The sequence below is a fragment of the Glandiceps talaboti genome, chromosome 12 (genome assembly GCF_964340395.1).
Source record: "Glandiceps talaboti chromosome 12, keGlaTala1.1, whole genome shotgun sequence".
Lineage (NCBI taxonomy): Eukaryota > Metazoa > Hemichordata > Enteropneusta > Spengelidae > Glandiceps > Glandiceps talaboti.
Window position 1 is genome coordinate 5,371,426 of NC_135560.1, and position 7,657 is coordinate 5,379,082.

At 35.5% G+C, this 7,657-nt stretch overlaps 1 protein-coding gene across 3 annotated transcripts in view; it reads right to left on the reverse strand.

The window, feature by feature from the left end:
* LOC144443310 (long-chain-fatty-acid--CoA ligase ACSBG2-like) overlaps positions 1 to 4,519 on the reverse strand; it is a 46,790-nt gene extending 42,271 nt beyond the window's left edge. For 2 of the 3 annotated variants that reach the window (XM_078132754.1, XM_078132752.1), the window contains exons 1-2: positions 4,450 to 4,509; positions 4,144 to 4,287 (exon numbers count right to left, since the gene is read on the reverse strand). The gene's annotated coding sequence lies outside the window, so the exon portion shown is untranslated. Of the gene's footprint in view, positions 1 to 4,143; positions 4,288 to 4,449 lie in introns of all 3 variants that reach the window. The other variant, XM_078132753.1, reaches the window with a different exon arrangement.
* Between the last annotated feature and the right edge of the window lie 3,138 nt (positions 4,520 to 7,657).

The window sequence follows — 7,657 nt, forward strand, 5'->3', positions numbered from 1 at the left end:
CTAAACGAACGATGTTCATTTGTTGAGATTGTGCAACATTGTGTGATTGCCCCTGTAAACATACATGTACTTATCGCAATCAAAAATAACTGATTATATAACTGATATCAATGAAATCTGTGCCACTGTGACATTTGCAAATCTATGCATGTCTATATTTGGATTTCAGAGTCAGTGATGGGAGTTGGCATCTACATGTAATAATCAAAAAGAAATTAAAATATTGTTGCTCTAGTTAAATAATTTGAGCAGATTGTACACCATTACATGAGGAGAAAGAATCTTTTCAGGCGATAAAAAAAATGTCTGTGACCATTGAAACTTTGCCATATCTACCAAGGATATATGCAAACCTTTGCCATATCTACCAAGGATATCATATATACATCATGATCGACAAGGAAAATTACTGTTTTAGTTAGGGGGTCCTAAAACAAGTGGTATCATAAAAGTATACCTGTGCCACAGCTTTGGAATGCCTTAAGTCGCCACCTGGTGATAACAGCAAAGAGTTGTGACGGTTGATACATAAAAACTCAAAAATCATTGGTGTTGACATGGATGATGGATGTGAAAACAAAACTCCACAATTTGTTCATAAAGGGGTAGTTTTTACAAATCTTAGGAACACTATCTTTGTAAAGGTTCAACATTTTTGAAATATTCAGAATTTACCAGCCTGTTTACTGCACTGTTGAGATACATGTACATTGTTAGCTGGTCCTTAACCCTTGTATTTTTCACTTGTATTGACATAAATTTTGAAACGGTTCACATAGCCATGCCTCCAAAAGTCATTATCATGGTTATCCTACACCCATAGGGTTAAATTTACACACAAAAATGTAAATAACATGCAAATTATCACATCACATAGCTTAATACATATATATTTACATAATGGTTGAAGGGACTGCACACTGTCATTGACCAAGATATTGGACAAAAATTTTCAATTTGTTATTATCAGTTTTGACAATATAATCATTACAACTTACAAGCAGAGAATATACGGGCTAGAAGGTACGACCAACTAACGATGTATCTTGACAGTGCAGTAAACAGGCTAAGCTAAGAGGTACGACCAACTAATAATGTACAAATGTATCTCAACAGCACAGTAAAGAGATGAAAATGATATGATAGGAACATGGCAGCCAGTTTAATTAAAGCTTACACAATGTGATGCTGAGGTGTTTCACACAAACTTTAAGCTTAATCCTCTTTCTCCCAACTTGTACTTTGTTGTCAACAAACAAATGACCTTGCCAAACAACACAGGATCTCCCCCAGGTACGTACTCAGGTTTCTTCAACAACTTTCCAAATTTATTTGGATGAATAAAGTTTATTATTATCATTATTATATAAATGCTCCCTAGGCAGAAAGAGGATTCAATTTCGTATTTGGACCATTTACCCTTGTTGATAAAATTGGAGGAATAACACACCAACTGCAACCATCAAGCGATACAATATTGTGCTGTGTCAAAGGTCATACACTATACATACAATGGGGTGACAGCATACAATGGAGAAAGTTTTTTGAAAAATAATGAAGACATCGACAAACTCCTGAAGTGGTCAACATGTTTTCCTGGCTTCTGAAGGCCTGACATCAACATACAATGTCTCATCAAAACAGATATTAGCATACAATATATGCTACTCAAAATTGGATGTTTGGACTTTCAAACACAATGATACAGGGCACATGTTTGAAAAATAGGGATAAATTTACTCTTTCCATGCTTCTTGTTGCACTTAGGTACGGTACACAGCTTTGTCAAAGTGTTGTTAAATCTTGTTGTGATTTGTGTACATGCCACCTCAAGCTAAAATCAAGGCGAAGTATTAAACCAGCTCTTGGTAGATACAGAAATAACCCATTTTTACTGTAAGCTTGTATGTATTTGATGTTTGGCTGATGCATTCTATGATCCATATCACATATAAAAATAGATTCTATTAATAATATTTATCAATCATATTTATCAGTCCATTAATCATGTTGCTTACAATATTACAAGCCATGTGATTACTCATCATCAATCATTTTACCTCTCAGTTCGTGAGTTGAACTTTTCTCAACCTATCATAAAATGTCTACGCTCTGGTTTACAAGTTATTAACACGGGCCAAAATGTACACCTCTTACTCAAAATATGGGATTGTATACCCTGGTCATTCTATGTTCTGACAATATGTGTCTATGTCTGTATCATTGGTTTTAGTAAAAATTTAATTCAAAGCATTCAACACAGCCACTATATTCTATTTTTTTTTTACAATAAACATTGTGTTGTAACTCACATTCTAATACATTATTTCCATTTTTTTAAAATTTGGCCAAATCCCCCCCCCCCCCCCAAAAAAAAAAAAAAAAAAAAAAAAAAAACTGACAAAAAAATGCTTGACAACAAGGTTTTGTCACCTACTGTCCCCATCTTTGACTTGTAATGACCCCAGGGCCCCTACTGTCATTAGTATTATTCTTGGCCGAATTAAAATTTGGGGGAATAATCTTTTATTATTACAGTTGAGTCTTCACACTTCTACATTTGTAAGTTCTACTACAAGAAAGTACTACAATTTCTACATGCAATAATACAAACAACCTTTACGTACTATTTTCCACAGAATGGTAGTAGAAGTAAGGGCTGTATATTTATAATACAAAGATGTCTAGACATCATGCCACTTGTTCACTTGTGTAGAAAATCCCTTGCAATATGTTACCACTACCACAAAGAAATATCTACTACATTAATATTCTAGCTCACAGAGACCACCTTAACACCAGTAACAATGTTAATTTCCAAGCTGTCAGTCTGACACACCACACCACATAATCACAATGAGTTTTTCTTTGGGGCCATGAGATCGACTAGTTCCTAAGAACTATTTTTGTGGCCCAAGCCAGAAATTTGTTTGTGATCCTCTACATTGTTCTATTTTATGGCACATATGACTTGTTAATTTTGATATATTTGTACATTTGTAGATAAGATTAGAGTATTTTGTAAACCTTTAATTTCTGGCAGTAAATTTATTATTAATATTATTATTATTAATATTGTGAATGGTCATCACGTAAGAAATGAACAATAACCAAGCCTTAAAGATTTTTGATATTTTAACCACAGTGCCTAGGCATACCAATGACCACCATGAGTTGTTGACATGCACACTTTTAGTTTACACATATCTTGTGTGAATCAGAATGTAGTTATAACTTTGAGTCTGATATTAGGTACTGTCAATCTTAACTCTTCAATTAACAGATTCCATAATAATCAATCAACATATTCAAATAATGAATTTATTTGAGAACAATTTAATAACAACCAATTGTTGGTTAGTTGACCAGTTCTGAGTACATATTTGTACATATTTTTACACACTGTACACAAACACACACACACACACACTATAAATGTATGACCATGACATTGACAAACACATATTTCACAATATCTTCTTCAAATTTAGAGACAGTTCCACTTTTGTATAACTGGCAGTGGCATGTCTTTATGGCAGACCCCCCCCCCCCCTCCATGCATCCTTCACTATGTTATACAATAACAAATATGTAAATCGCCAAAAAAAAAAAAAAAATACATGTAATTATACACAAATACAGAATCCCATAAGATATCTACTACCTCCTCAGACAGACAAGACACAGAAGCTCGTGCTAGAGTGTAGTAGTAGACTAGTACTACTAGTAGTAGTTTATCAAAGTCAAGTATCATTATTAGATTGACCATGATAAAATGGCGATGATGTGTACATGTATACAGTCCACTGGGTGAACGAACTTTTGAATGCACTGTTGACCCTGACCATCGACAGCTACGCACAGCTACAGTTTCAGGTGTTTCAGCGCACGTGGTAAAAACTAAAATATTGTAAAAAATATTCAATACTTTGGATGAAATTTTCTTCTTCGGAAACCGTTTATGTTTTCAAGTGTTGTACACGTACGTGATATCGGAGTTGAACTTGGTAATATGATATCGCGTTCAAAAACACACCAATGTTACCGTTTGCGTTCATCGCCTGGCCGCGCATGCAACATATGACTCTTTTCCGGTACACCAGACACGGTGTGTAATTTTTCGGATACTGTTGCCGAACTTACCTTTCTTTTCAACAGAAGACTCTATGGAACTGTTCCAAGAGTTCAGTGCCGTACTCTTACTGCGTCATAGACTTTGGACTGGAATTTACCGTCTTCTCAGATTTCTATTTTTACACCGGGCCGTCACTCACACGTCAGCTTCGACTATGTGATGCATGCGAAAGTACTACGTTACGTAATTTGCATATCATAACATTGTAAAATTTGTATCACACAATTCCATGACCAAGAATTTTCGTCTCAAAGAACCATAGAATTGCAAGTAAAGTGACCAAGATATACGAATTAAATGCTAAAATTCCTCACCTTGGGAACAGCACGACGATATATCTCGAGACGTCTTCTGAAAATGTCTCGCTACGATATTCTACGTTCAGAGCTAGCTCTCGCTCGCGAGGTGGCGGTACGATCCGTGACGTCATAGTAGGTATCAAATGAGAGTTTACAGACCATCACCTTTTGAACAATTTGAAAAATAAGATACTTTCGATAATAAAGGAATAAAGGAGCTGAATGAAACAATATATAGTATCGATTGATTTATTTATTGTTATGATAGATGGTAATTATGGGACATATACCCACAATGTACGATTATTCAAAATATCAAAACTATATTCTCCCAAGTTCACAGTCCTGGGCTCGCCGGTGGCCTTGCCATCACGTGTGCTCGATTGACCAATAACACAAACGAATCGATATGACGCCGACACACGTGATGTAAACAGAGTCACATGTTATCGGTTAATAATAATTCGTAGTGTATCAAATTTGTGTGCAACATGATATTTTTTCCATTTATTTATCCCCCCGTTGTCTGGAGGAAAATAGAAGTAGCACCTACAATTTGTATAGTGGTCAGGAAAAAAGTAGAAGTCACGAATAAGGCTTGGGACTGAGACAGACCAGGAAGCCGGCCGGACCAGGAAGTCGTCAGTATGAATGAATGTGCGAACAATAACAAAACGATTCGCGGGGAAAAAAAGGAGAGACAAAGGTCAACAAACTATCATATGTTCGTGTGAACCCAAATATATGGACATATCACGCCACTTTTCACGCTGTGGTGTACGGTGGTATGACTATCGGATGATGTTTGCGTTAGTCGAGATCTAGATATCCCCCTCAATGAGCCACGGAACTTTGAACATCAAAACAAAGAGAGAAAATATAACGCATATTCCTCAGGTCTATTCACATCACAATTGTGCAATATAAATTTAATAGTATTAAAGTATTTGGTTTATTCATTAGAATATCATGTTCGTCCGTGTTGCGCATATGTAACCCGTCTTTCAGTCAGGTAAACAGGAAAAAATGTTATATAAATATATATTGTTAATATGCAACACAATTGGAAACTTTTAAAAACCTAAAATCAGCCGAGCAAGTTGCCGGTAATTACTGGCAATTGCAGGTGATACATAGTCCAATGCAGGTGAATTTCTGTCAATACCTGAATTCAGCAGGTGACATTTTAAATTTACTGGTATTGCAAAGGTGAAAATTCAACTTTAGCTGCATTTTAACGGACAAATTTTGAAGCCCACTTGCGTATTGACTAATTTCATGATGAGGAATCTTTTTATTTGCATTAATATAAACATTGTCATTCAATAAAATTGGTGATTATATTTATTCAACAGATAAACATGACATTTGTCAAAGTGAATGTTGATAACAATTAAAGTTCTATATATATTATTTTACTTTGCTCGTAAGTTTTAAATTTTAGGAGCATAAAATTAACAGTAATCAGGGGTCATTTTGGATTCTAAAATAACTTGGTTGTAATAACATTTTGATCTATCTTACTCAAAGAGTTAATTTCCTATAATGAAAATATAAACTTATAGGACAAAATGTTTAGGTTTTTTTATTCAAAGTAATTCATAATATTTGATTATATTTTTCGTCTATTCTGTATACTGAAAGGAGATGAAAATGAAAGGGTTTCAAAAGTTGGATGTAGTGGACTTTAAAAGTCACCATATAAGAAAACTGAAAGCGCCTCAAATTAAATGTATCTGACGTATGTTACTGTTTTTTTCTTTTAGTCAAAATTACTTGGAAAACGTTGTCCTATGATCAACAGTATGATTTAACTGTTTCATTTCAAATCGTTTTCCGGTTCTAGAAGTAAAGTTAAACCTGGAACCCTGCCAATTCTGAGACAGTTAATTTATTTCCATGTAGGACAAGGCAACGTGACTTCCCGGCTTGTACCTCTAGATATATAAAAACTGATTGCCAACCTCACCCCTTAATTAACCTGGGCCTTTAGCCAACCTATCATTTTTTAAAAATTTAAACGAGACATTATGTTGCCATAGTAATGACATATGTTTATACACATTGTGTGTAAGCTAATAGTACCCGCGTATTGACATTGAAGTATCTAGATTATCGCAGAAAAAAATGAAGAATTCATATTGTAGCAAATCAATTTTTGTTTAAAAAAATATTGTATCAACATATGCATGCTTGTGTGATTTTGTATATACTTTAATGCATAAATAATGTATGGCATGTTACTCAGTACAGAAGTTCGCGAGAATATATTTATCACCCCTATCCAATCAGAGTAGATTTGAATAGCAGAGAAAGGTCCAACAGGTGCCCAATGTGAACGTATCAGCACATCCAAGTGAATGAGACTGTCAAACACAATTTTATCCAGTTGAAATTACTAGTGACCACTTGACCACTGAACTAGGCTGCAGTCCAGAATCACAAGGCGAATTAGAAGCGCCACCAACGATTGCGCATGTGTTGTAATTACTTCAAACGCATCTTGGCCAACCTGAGCTGACTTTCGTCAGGCAGAACAAAACGTCGTGTTCGTAGTGTGGCTGAGAATATGTAGTGGTCCGGTTCCCGTGATGTACCATATACTCGCTTATCATCCGACTGGGTTTTCCGGGTAGATAAGCTTATATACCAATAGCACAGTCGCTTGTAAACTGTTATTCCTTTCCTAAACGGTTTTATTCTTGTCTATGACGGTCCTAATACAGAACAATGACGTTATTATAGGGATTGGCGATATTCTTATAAAATCGGTAACGATGTCATTTCCACTGTTGTGTGTGTGACTGTGGAAATGACATCGTTACCGATATGTCATACAGGAGAGTACCGCCCAAGTTCCAAACATCACCAACTTCTAAGGATTTTTTGGAGTGAAATGCGGACCATCGACCAAGGTACACACACACACACACACACACACACACACACACACACACACACACACACACACACACACTCTCTCTCTCTCTCTCTCTCTCTCTCTCGCTCTCTCTCTCTCTCTCTCTCTCTCTCTCTCTCTCTCTCTCTCTCTCTCTCTCTCTCTCTCTCTCATCATAGTGAACTATTGCTGTCCTTTAGGTGACATGTCCATATAAGCAACTCGAAATTCGCAAATGTAAGCTGTAACTTGAAATAAATCATGTTATATACTAACAATTTGGTAATGTCAACGTTATTTTTTATTCTTATCCAAAGTCATTCT